Genomic DNA, 13,428 nt, shown 5'->3' with positions numbered 1-13,428 from the left:
CATAGCGACACTTCTGTTTATCTTGCCCCAGAACAATAACTAAGGATCTTTTAATTATAAAACACAACCCAAGAAGACATTTGCTATGAATATTTAAGGAGCATTTGTTGAAGAAATAAACTTTATATTGACATCTTTTTTTTTTTAAAAGATCTATTTATTTGAAAGTCAGAGTTACACAGAGAGAAAAGTAGAGGCAGAAAAAGAGAGAGAGAGCGAGGGAGAGGTCTTCCATCCACTGGTTCACTCCCCAATTGGCCTCAATGGCTGGAGCTGCGCCAATCTAAGCCAGGAGCCAGGAGTTTCTTCTGGGTCTCACACATGGGTACAGGGGCCCAAGGACTTGGGCCATCTTGTGCTGCTTTCCCAGGCCATAGCAGAGAGCTGGATTGAAAGTGGAACAGTGTGGACTCAAAACAGTGACGTATGGAATGCCTGCTCTGGAGGCGGCGGCTTTACCCAATATACCAGTTCTGGCCCCTTGACATTTTCTTAATTTGAGCTTATAATTTAAAAAATCCTAATAAAAATAATCACTTACATGTGTGGTTATAATTAATATTCCTTTTACTAAGGAAAATAATTTAACATAGAATGGTTTAAAGATGGAACACAAAATACTGTGTAATAGTTGACATAATAGCAAGCATACAACATGATACCCAAATTCTACTAAGCAACATCAGAACAAAAGCCTATCTGTATAAGTATTGCTTCCTATTCATGCTGGTAGAGAAACAGACTGTGATCCCCACTTTATTTTTTTTTTTTTAATTTATTTGACAGATAGAGTTAGACAATGAGAGAGAGAGAGAGACAGAGAGAAAAGTCTTCCCTCTGTTGGTTCACCACCCCAAATGGCTGCCATGGCCCGAGCTACACAGATCTGAAGCCAGGAGCCAGGCGCCTCCACCTGGTCTCCCATGCAGGTGCAGGGGCCCAAGCACCTGGGCCATCCTCCACTGCCTTCCTGGGCCACAGCAGAGAGCTGGACTGGAAGAGGAGCAACTGGAACTAGAACCCGGTGCCCACATGGGATGAGGGAGCCACAGGCGGAGAACCAACCAAATGAGCCATGGCACCGGCCCCCGGTGATCCCCACTTTGAATAACAATCCTCTAAAACTTCAAGAAATTTAGTTTACTACACAACTTGTTGTTTTGACAGTGGTGACTGTATTAGCATGTTGTCATAAGTTAACCTTTTGCAGAATAATTTTGTTTTCATGTCCTAAGAAATCACAAAGGGACTATATTATCCTGTTTATTCCGAAAGAATAATGAATCAAGTTTTATTCTCTCCCATGTTTTGTAAAGCTTCTGCCAAAACAAAATACTCCCACTCAGAAGTTAGGAAACTGGGTCTTTAAACAGTTCAAATTGAATACTGTGTCCAGTGTGACAGAGTTTTAATTACATCACTGCAAATTGATTCCTCCACCTATACTTATTCAAGTACACTTTTTCAACAGTGAATATTTTTATTTCTTTGTTTTTTAAAACCAAATATCCAGATGCAGTGGTGGAAATATACAAATATGCAGGCAATAATAACTTTATGGGAATAAGTTTCTTGCATGACTTAATAACTGATCCTCATGAAAACTCCCAGGCGGTGTTTCCAAAATGTTTTGAGCAATAACAACATCATTATGTGATATCTCTGATGATGACTATCATGAACGATATCAGCTAGTTCCAAGCGTATATCCCATTAAAATTAGTGTTTTTAAAAGTATACCCAATGTTTGATCATATTGCCTATAACCTAAACTTAATAGCTATTGTATCTTTGATCTATTTCTCTGCATTTTTCCAAAAGTTTCTTTAATGAGATATACCAAAATCAGTATTGATTCAAATGGTTATTTGCTTTTGGATGATTTCCCCTTTCTTCCTTTGTTAAACTCCAAAAAGAATTTGAGAACATTAAGTAATAGCAGAACTGGATATGAACCAAGTCCAATTAGATGTTCAAAAATTATAGTGCTGAATATCACACAAGATTGATCTTTCAGTGAGTACACATAGCTGGAAATACCCTCAAAATCAAATTATTCTGCTTATGATTCTGTAAACTTGATTTGGTGCTTATAACTTAGAAACAAACATCGTTTGTTCTTATCAACATATTTAGAAGGAATGAGATAGAAACTTCTGTTAAGAGTATTTTCTCTTTTTTATTAGTTTTTTTGTATTTATTGACAAATAATAATTGTACATACTTATGGGTACAATGTAATATTTTGATACATGCATACATTTTAATGTTCAAATTAGGATAATTAGCTTCCAACACTTCATATATTCAAGATTTCTTTATAGTATAACCATTCAAAAGTCTTTGTTCTAGCTATTTAGAAAAATACTTACGGTGCAACAGAACACCAAAAGGATTATTTGCAATGAGGAAAATAAAGTACTTTTTAATTCAATAAAAGTAAACCTTTCTGAGGTTTAACTTATACAAATAAAATTTAACTTATACAAATAAAATTTGAAGAAGAACTCAAGAATGGTACATCTTTTTTGAGTACTTAGACATAACTATAGCTTATGAGACATAAAATATATCCTCCACATAATACATTAAAATGAAATAAATCTTTGCAAACAAGTTTTATATTAACTCTCATAATCCCACTCTTTGAGAACAGAGGTCCTGCATGGGAACTTAGTGCACAATGACCCCTGTTGTTAATTTAACAATTAACACTCTTATGTTATGTTAGTGACCACCTGAGGCTCTTGACATCAGCTGCCTAGGCTAAGGAAGGCTTTTGAATCCACATTTTTAGACAAGGCCATAAGCAAAGTTCTCTCCTCCCTTCAGAGCAAAGTACCTCCTTCTTTGATGACCACTTCTTTCCCCTGGGGTCTCACCCACCAAGGTCCTTCACATAGGACATTTTGTCTTGGCTTTCAACTCATGAAATGCTCTCACAGGCTTTTCAGCCAGACCAGAATGCCTTAAGGGCTGATTCAGAGGTCAGAGTGCTAATTTTTTTTTAAAGATTTATTTATTTACTTGAAGTCAGAGTTACACAGAAAGAAGGAGAGGAGAGGAGAGGAGAGAGAGAGAGAGAGAGAGGTCTTCCATCTGCTGGTTCACTCCCTAGTTGGCCATGATGGCCGGAGCTGTGCCAATCAGAAGCCAAGAGCCAGGAGCTTATTTCGGACCTCCCACTTGGGTGCAGGGGTCCAAGAACATGGGCCATCTTGTACTGCTTTCCCAGGCTGTGGCAGAGAGCTAGATCAGAAGCGGAGCACCCAGGCCATGAACCAGTGCCCATATGGGATGTTGGCACTGCAGGCGGCAGCTTTACCTGCTATGCCATAGCACTGGCCCCCAGAGTGCTATCTAAAGCGATTCTATGAGTCAAGCAGTACTTTCATAACTCAAAGTCATTTATCAGTCATCTAGCAGGAACTGGTAGACAGAGGAATGATCAAACCCTTAATGGTTTGTTGGCAATGATGAAAAAGTATTAGAGAAATGGTAGAGTACGAGTAGTTTATCTGTCTTAATGACGAAGATTGTCTCCTTTAACAAACTTTAGTCAGGCTCCTCTGTTTGACCTTTATCTGTCTTAATGACGAAGATTGTCTCCTTTAACAAACTTTAGTCAGGCTCCTCTGTTTGACCAGGATGCAACCTTGGCATTGTCCTTGGGTCATGTCCTCAGCTCTGCAAAGCCCACAGGTTTACCAAAATCTTGAATATCAAGTTAGTAAAAATCCCTAACCTAAATGTGTACTTAAATGCTTCTTCTCCCCTGGTATCTCTGGTGACATCAAATAACACTGGCTTGCCTTCAGCGCGAATCCTGTTACATCAGCTTTGACCAGAATTATCTCTACCCTTGATGTTTCTGTGTCAGAATTTTCCATCCATTGATACACAGACATCCTTCCTCCCATCTCTTCCCCCTCCTACTTTTTGGCTCTAGGCCTTTTCTTCTCTTTCCTATATTCCAAATGGAGCCCAGTTCTATACTGTAATCTCTTTCCCCTGTTGAAGTAGTTCCTCCATAACATCTATTTTTTTTTTACTTATTTACTTATCCTGCTCTGTTTTTTAAGGTTATTTATTTATTTATTTGAAAGGTAGAGTTACAGAGAGGCAGAGGCAGAGGCAGAGGCAGAGAGAGAGAGAGAGAGAGAGAGAGAGAGAGAAAGTCTTCCATCCACCAGTTCAGGAAGAAGCCAGGAGCTTCTTCCGGGTCTCCCATGTGGGCACAATGGCCCAAGTACTTGGGCCGTCTTCCACTGCTTTCCCAGGCCATAGCAGAGAGCTGGATCAGAAGTGGAGCAGCTGGGACCCAAACTGGCACCCATATGGGATGCTGGCACTGGGGGTGGCGGCTTCACCTGTTACATCACAGTGCTGGCCCCTCCTGTCTTTTTTTTTTTTTAACAGCCTCAAATATATTTTAAAAGAAGATGGAACAATAAATACCTAATAAATGAACAAGAGTGATTGGTAAAGGCAATGGTTTTTTTTTTTTTTTTTTGGATAAGACTTTAAAAACACAAGGCAGCAAAAGCAAAAATATACACATAATATTATATCAAACTAAGGAGTTTTTGCATAGCAAAGAAAACAGTATAAAAGTGAAGAAATAATCTGTAGAATGCAGGAAACTATTTGTGAATGATTCATCTGACCAAGATAAATTTACATTATATAATTAATTGAAAAACACTCAACAGCAAGACAAGAAAGATTCTGATTTTAAAATGGACAAATGACCTGAATAGGCATTTATGAAAGAGTTATCTGTACCCCTATGTTTATAGTAGATCAAATCACAATAGCTAAGATATAGAATCAACCCAGATGTCCATCAATTAAATTGTGATATATTTATATGATGAAATACTACTCAGACAAAAAAATGAAATCCTGTCTTTTGCAACAAAATGGATGCAACTGGAGACCATTATCTTAGTGAAATAACCACTCCCAAAAAGATAAATATCATGTCTTTCCTGATTTGTGGTAACTAACATACAGAGTACAAAAAAAGCATCATATGTGAGCTAAATTGACGTTTTAAGATTTGATCATTGTTTATAGTCCCTGTCTATACTCTTGAGGAACAGAGATTTTTCTATTTGTTGAATCCTTCATTTAGTGAAGAGTTAAGGCTGTGATTATAAAGTCAATTAAAGGCATGCTATTGTAAAAACTTAAATAAAAATCAGGAAAGAAAGAGGTGGAAGGGTAAGAGTCAGAGAGGGTGGTAAGGTAGGATGGGAAGTACCATTATAGTCTTAAAACTGTATACAAGAAATGCATGAAATTTGTTCCTTTCATATAAATAAAGAAAAAGTACTAAAAAAGAAGTCATATAAGTGGCCAACAAGTAAATGAAACAATGCTCAACACATTAATCACCAGAGAAATGCAAATTAAAACCACAGTGGGATATCATTTCCAGGTAGAAAGGCTATAATCATAAAGACAAAAAAAAAAAAAACAACATAGAGGAGCTAGGATGTCAAGAAAGGGAAATTCTCATTGACTTTTGGTGGGATATAAATTAGTACAATCATCATGGAAAGCAGTATGGAGGTTCCTCATAAAACTAAAAATAGAATTACCGTATGATCTAATTATCCCACTACTGGGTATGTATTCAAAGGAAAGAAAATCCAAATTTCAAAATATATCTTTACTCTTTTGCTTATTGTGGCACAAATCACAATATTCAAGATATGAGATTAAAATATTATTTTAGGGCTGGCATTGTGACCGAGTTAGTTAAGCTGCTGCCACAGCATTCCATATGGTGCCAGTTCTAGTCCTGGCTGCTCTGTTTTCCATCCAGCTCCCTGCTTATGCACCTGGGAAACCAGTGGAAGATGGCCCAAGTCTTTCAGCCCCTGCATCTATGTAGGAGACCTGGATGAAGCTCCTGGCTCCTGGCTTTGGTGTGGTCCAGCTCTGACTGTTGCAGCCATTTGTTGAGTGAACCAGTGGATGGAAGATACCTCTCTCTCTCTCACTCTGTCTGTCTCTGTCTCTGTCTCTCTCTCTGTAATTCTGACTTTCAAATAAAATGACTAAATTTTAAAAAAATATTTTATTTATTTGAAGGGCAAAGTGACAAAGTTCTAGAAGCAGAGACACAGAGAGAAAGATATTCTGTCTGTTGATTTACTCCCCAAATGTCTGCAATGAGCAGGATTGGGCCAGGCTGAAGCCAAAAATCTGGAACCCCATCCAAATATTTAAGCCATCCTCCACTGTTTTCCCAGGAACATTAGGAGGGAGCTGGATCAGTTGGAATTTGAGCAGACACTGAAATGGAATGCTGGCAGCAATGTAACCCACTAAGCCACAGCACTGGCCCCCAAGATATGGGATTAACTTAGGTATCTATTGATGGGTGAAAGAAGTAAGAAAATGTACACACACACACACACACACACTACAATGGAATATTATTCAGCTATGTAAAACAATGATATCCTGTCAATTGTGACAACATGGTTGAAACTGGAAGACTTTATGTTAAGTGAAATGGCACAGAAAGAGAAATACCACATATTCTATCATCAGTCATTTGGAAGCCAAAAAAAGCCAATTTCACTGAAGTAGGGAGTAGAATACTCATCACTGGAGACTGAGAAACAGGGGGAAGGAGGATAGAGACAGTAAGTAATGGGAGTCAAATTGAATCAAGTAGGAGGAATAGTTCCGGTGTTGTATAATGAAGCCAGGTGACTGTAATGTATAATTAAGTATTTTATAAAGAACTAGAACAAAGGAATTTCAAAATGCCTAACAAGAAGAAATGATAAATATTTAAGGAGGTAGAAATGCTAATCACTTTGGTTAAATATTTATACATTGTATACATGTATAAAATTATCACACTGTACCTCATAGATATGTATAATGATGAGTCCATTAAAATTCTAAAAATCCGTAAGATGTTATTAAAAATATAAATAAATGCACAAACAAGCAAGGGTGCGAGGGTGGAAGCAGAACCAACAGAGAGGTGAGGGTCTATTTGTGGACACCAGGGAAAGAAGTAGCTATGTTCCCACACGTCTGTGCTGTAGCTGAGTGGAGAGTTCCCAACCTTCTGCAGATGAATGCATTTCTTATTTTGACCTCTGCACACTTCTTTCCTTTCACTCTGTTTTCTGTATCATGCTTTCCTACTGGTTGGTCATTGGTCTTCAGTGTTTACCCTACCACTTTATTTTACCATGTTTTTCTTACTTATGTTGCTCTTTCCAGCTTTTAAAAATAAATTTTATTCATGTGATGCAATCCTTTCCCATCAGTCTTTAACACGGTTCATTAAAATTTGCCAAAACCTAATCCGATGTCATCTTCCTTCTTAATGGTGAATCATAAGAGCAACTGATTTTAATTTGTAAAGGCTTCTGTTAAACACTATTTTCTTTCCCTTCTAATTCCTTTCTTCTCTTTCTTCATTTCTGCTTGAATTCAGGATCAACTCTCAATTCCTACGCTGACTTATTCAGTCACTTTAGTTCCAAATACAAGAAACATCATCCCATTTCCTGTAGCTTTCCTACTAATTGCTTCTCTAGGTAACTCCTCCTTTTCTTTTTCCTTCCATGAGGATTTGGATGTACTTCCATTTTCTTTCTGCTCTTCTCAGCAAAAGAAACTGTCTCCAAAGAAATGACATAGAACCCTCATAATGACTGTTTGCCTTTGCCTTTTGTGCCCTGCTACCATCTGAAAAACATCTTAAATTTCCTTTTCTCTTGAGAATTATTTTTGCCCCATGTCTTTTATTTTTTCCTGTGTCCCTTTTTCTTTTCTTTTCTTTTTTTTTTTTTTTTTTATTTGACAGATAGAGTTAGACAGTGAGAGAGAGAGACAGAGAGAAAGGTCTTCCTTCTGTTGGCTCACCCCCAAAATGGTCACCACTGCTGGCGCGCTGCGCTGATCCGAAGCCAGGAGCCAGGTGCTTCCTCCTGGTCTCCCGTGTGGGTGCAGGGCCCAAGCACTTGGGCCATCCTCCACTGCACTCCTGGGCCATAACAGAGAGCTGGACTGGAAGAGGAGCAACTAGTACTAGAACCTGGTGTCCATATGGGATGCCGGCGCCACAGGCAGAGGATTAACCAAATGAGCCATGGGGCCGGCCCGTGTATCCCTTTTTCTTAATAATTTTCTTTCTTTTATTTTCTCTCTCTCTCTCTTTTTTTTTTTTTTTTTGGTCTTTTGTACATTGTGAAAATAAAACCACTTGGTTTTTAAAATTTCTCTTTTATCCAGAGTTCTTGAGGCTGGCGTTGCTGCATCTGTCTCCATTTTTCTTGATTTATTATTGGCAAGTTTGCCCAGATTTGTTCTTGGCCACATAGATTATGGGCACCATAATCCTGCTCCAGTGTGGTTTTTTTTTTTTTTAATACAGTTTGCCTTTATGCTTTGTGCACCCTAAACTTTTCTCCACCACAAATTATCTGAAGTTTTTTTCCAAATCGTTTTTGACAATCCTTTTGATTTTTGTTGTTGCCCTTCCCTGTCATATTACTATTTCAGATTAATATCCTCCTGTGGTCTGAATGCTTTGGTCCTCCTAAAATTCATACATTAAAATCTTCACTTTCAAATGAAACCTTCACTTTCAAAGTGATGCTGTTAGGAAGTGGGACATTTGGGAGGCGAGTAGGACATGGGAGCTATTAGAGAGAAAATTCCCTAAACAAACTAAACTTAGAGTATATTTGAGGAAGACAAAACAAAAACAGTTCAAATTAGGTAGTTCCCAGAAAAAGAACAGGTTCTTTGAATATTAATGAACAAACAGATCAGACAGTATTTATAGAAAAGTAGAGATGAGAAATAGAAAACAAGTTAATTGTCTGCATCCTAGTCAATTAACTAGTGAAACTTTTATGCTAGATTGACACTGAACTAGTTGGTTACAGTCTAATCAGTTAACTGTTTGTATGACTCTGCTACTAATCATGGCTATTATGTGATTAAATTATATACTGGTTTGGTTGGATGGGCCCAGTTCAAGTACCCCATACAAACCCAATGTCTCTTAAAAAATATTATTTAACAGCCAGAGCTCTTGTTTTTAGGATTAGTGTCCTTATAAAACAAGGAGGATACAGAGGGACTGCTCCCCACTTCTACCATGTGAAGACGCAACTAGAAGGTATCAGCAGTGAGCCAGAAGGTGGGTTCTCACTAGACACCAAATCTGCTGTCCCCTGGATCTTGGACTTCCCACCCTCCAAACCTATGAGGGAAAAAATAGTTCACAGCATTGTTTTACAGCAGCCTGAGTGGACTAAAATCCCCCCTATGCAGATTCCAGATCAGTCTCTCACTGTAATTTCAGGCGTGGCAGACTGATTCTTGTCTGTCACAGGGCCACTCACTGCTGGCCTTCCATCATCATCCCTGACTGCGCAAACTGAAGTCTTTTACCTCCCTACCCCTCGAGCAGTTCCTGGATCAGCATTATCAACATCACCCGGGAGCTTGTTGAAATGGAAATACTCAAGTTGGATGGCAAATCTGAATTACACTCTACATTTTAACAAGGTACTAGGAAATATGTATGAGTATCAATGCTAAATTATGAGCAGCTACAGGGTACTAAATACACACAAACATAAGAATCACCTGAGGAGCCCAAGGGTTTTGTAATCTGTGCCCAAATCATGCTTTCTCAAGTCCTCCTAGTGACTCTTGGAATTCACATATATAAATTTCTCTTGGACTAGCTGTTTGTGAACTATTGTGGTCCTTACACTCTTTCAGATCATTCACTTTACCAAACACTGTTCTTCCCAGCATACACTGTGGTCACATAGATGAAGCTTTTTCTCTCTGGGCAAGGTACAACAAGTATTTCTCATCTTACTAATGTAAAAACAAAAATAGAAATTGCATGATTTCCTTCGTGTCATCCAGCTAATCATAAGGAGAATGAAAACCTGTGCTCAAACTCCCCAAGCCTTGATCTGTACTATATTACCATGCTGTTGTTTGTGGAATGAATGCATAATGCAATAAATGTTACTTTTATCATTTGTGTCAGTATTTTCTAGTATTAAGACACCTGCGTTCCAGATTAATGCCAAAGACTCATTGGAAATATCACATCTAAGCATTTTTCAAGTATACCTCGAGACAAGATGATCAAAAGAAAGTGATGTTGCAGGAATCTTATACAGGGCTGGCTCTGTGGCACAGCATGTTAAGACGGCATCCCATATGGAGTGCTGGTTCAAGTCCCAGTTACTCCACTTCCAATCCAGCTTCATGCTAATGTCCCTGGGAAGGCAGAATATGATGGCTCTGGAACTTGGGCCTCTGCTACCCATGTATAGTTTGTGGCTCTTGACTTCCAACTATCCCTGCCCTAAATATTGTGGCCTTTTAGGATTGCATCAGTGAATGGAAGATCTCTCTCTCATCCTCTCTCTCTGTAGTTCTGCCTTTCAAATAAATCAATCTTTTAAAAAATCAGATAGTTGAAAGAATATCATATTTATTTATAAACACATACAAATTGATTAAATATTGTGTGATTGAAATGTACATTAGGTCAATATATATCTTTTGCAAAATATTATCAGGGCTATTTAGTGATACATATCATCCTCTAATCTTTTATTGTCTTATCTTCTCAATTGTCTAGACGCTATTCCCTATAAGCTACCCACTAGCTTATGTCTTTTCTCTCAAGTCAATATAAATGTTATCATTTCACCCTCTCTATTCCATATGTTGTAAATATTTCTACAATTTATATTGAAGGGACATGGATGGGAGAAGAAATGAAAGCAGACTGACAGATATTAAAAGCTTTATGAACATTCACAAAAAAGTAAGAACTACTTATTTTCACAGTGGAAGTAGAGTAATAGTCTAATTTGGGAGTGCTAATAGCTAGTCTCTAAATAAGTTTTGTAACATAGCAGTATGCAAGATAAATCTATTAGCTAGCAATTTGGCTTGCAATTAGAAGATGAACATCTGTAGCTGCATGCAAACTATGCTACTAATTCGTAATTTAAAACTCCATTAAATATTTCACTAGCATATTTTCATTTCATATTTCTCATGAAAACTTCATTTGCACAATGTGATATAAAATCCAAATCAGACAACATAAAGAATAATTATGAAATTTGGAAGCATGTATAGGATCAAATTTGAAATTTGAAATTTGTATCTGCTGTTTATTGTGTGACCTTTAATGAGAGATAGAGCAAACTGTTTCTCTTGATTTACTTGGGTTTTTCATATTTTTAAAACTGAAAGTCTTACACCCTCTTTATATTGGGCAAACCAGGAGGATGTTCAACTTAATTAGTGACTCATATTTTCTATTTTTTAATTTTAAAAGAATTTATTTGAGAGACAGACAAACAGAGAAAGCTCCTATCTGTTGGTTCACTCCCCATATGCCTCCAATAGCTAAGGCTGGGTCATGACCAGAATCAGGATCTAGGAGCCAGGAACTCAATCTAGATCTGTCACGTAACAGGGACCCAGTCACTAGAGCCATCACTGGGGTTTGAAATGGCAGGAAGCTGGAGCTGAGAGCTGGTGAAGAGAATCAAGCCAAGCACGTTGATAGAAGAGGTTGGCATCTTAACCACGAGGCTAAATACCCATCCCTAAACTTATCTTTTCATTTTTATTTTCACAAATACCCATCCCTAAACTTATCTTTTCATTTTTATTTTCACAAATATTTTCAGATATATTCAAAGCATTTATCTGTATTCTACCATAATAACTATAAAACACCATGAATCAAACAGATAAACTCTAGTGAGGAAGAAAAAAATACGACAAATTCAGCAGAAGAATTTGAACTTTGAAAAAAATACAAGTAGTTTCTCCACGAACTCTCCAAGTAAAATCCAATTTTAAGTGGGAAACAATGTGTATCGTTGATTTAAGTAATAGTTAAGGGAATCAAGGGTTTGAAATATTTTGAAGTCTGCAAACGAAATTTTTAGTTGTTAAGAGTGGACTGTTTTAGCAATACTGTGCAGTCCACTACTGAAATGAGGGAAATTGATGTCATTTTCCACTGAATCTTACCCGAGGTTTATGGGAGGCTGTTCTTTAAACAAAATAACAGAGCCATCTCCCTGGTTCATTTCCTGATCTTACCTAGTCAAGTTTTTTTTTTTTTTTTTTTTTTTTTTTTTTTTTTTTTTTGGACAGGCAGAGTGGACAGTGAGAGAGACAGAGAGAAAGGTCTTCCTTTGCCGTTGGTTCACCCTCCAATGGCCGCCTTGGCTGGCGCGCTGCGGCCGGCGCACCGTGCCGATCCAATGGCAGAAGCCAGGAGCCAGGTGCTTTTTCCTGGTCTCCCATGGGGTGTAGGGCCCAAGCACCTGTGCCATCCTCCACTGCACTCCCTGGCCACAGCAGAGAGCTGGTCTGGAAGAGGGGCAACCAGGACAGAATCTGGTGCCCCAACCGGGATTAGAACCCGGTGTGCCGGCGCCGCTAGGCAGAGGATTAGCCTAGTAAGCCGCGGCGCCGGCCCCTAGTCAAGTTTTAACAAGAGGCTTTATGAAGCGATCAGACACTTGTGAAAGAACTCCATTTACCTGATTGTTCTCGGGTCCCTAAAATAAGCACATACTGGATTCCCCCATGTCAGGAAATGACCTGATTATCATCCCTATCCTGAGAAACTCTAGGTTTAAGAGAAATATCAGATATGCAATCAGATGGTGAGACTATAGTCTGATGTATGCTATTGAACTTGGGTCAGTGCACTATGGAGAAAAATAAGAACTGTTTGCCTCAAGAATTATGAAGGTTTTTACAGTTTAAACCCTTGAGTACAGTCTTAATGATGAGTTAGAACCTAGCAAGCAGGGGCAGGCACTGTGGCATAGTAGGTTATGCCTCTGTTTGTAGCACTGGCTTCCCATACAGATGCTGGTTGCAGTCCCTGCTCCTCCACTTTCCATCCAACTCCTTGCCAATGGCCTGAGAAATCAGCAGAAGATGGCCCAAGTGCTTGGGCCCCTGCCACTCATATGAGAGACTGGGAAGAAGCTCCTGGCTCCTGGCTTTGGCCTGGCCCATCCCCTGTTGTGGCTATCTGGGGAGTGAATCAGCACATGGAAGATTTCTTTCTCTGTCTTCTATCTCTGTCTCTATACCCCCTCCCCCAATAACTCTTACTTTCAAAACATAGTAAATAAATCTTTAAAAAAAAAGGACTCCACCAAGCAGAATAGAGCAAGAAGGGCATTTTTCACAAAGCAAATTGTATATCCAATGAAAAGAAGGCACAACTGAGACTGCCATCTTCCTGGAGAATGCAGGTGTCAAGGTCAGATGGGCAGAGATGAAGTCAGAGAGACTTTCAATTATTTCACAACAGGAATGCCATTTATCAAGGAGAAAACATCCATTTTCTTAAAG

Source organism: Oryctolagus cuniculus, chromosome 11, assembly GCF_964237555.1.
Source record: "Oryctolagus cuniculus chromosome 11, mOryCun1.1, whole genome shotgun sequence".
Taxonomy (NCBI): domain Eukaryota; kingdom Metazoa; phylum Chordata; class Mammalia; order Lagomorpha; family Leporidae; genus Oryctolagus; species Oryctolagus cuniculus.
The sequence above is the reverse complement of the archived record's forward strand: the minus strand, read 5'-3'. Positions refer to the sequence as shown.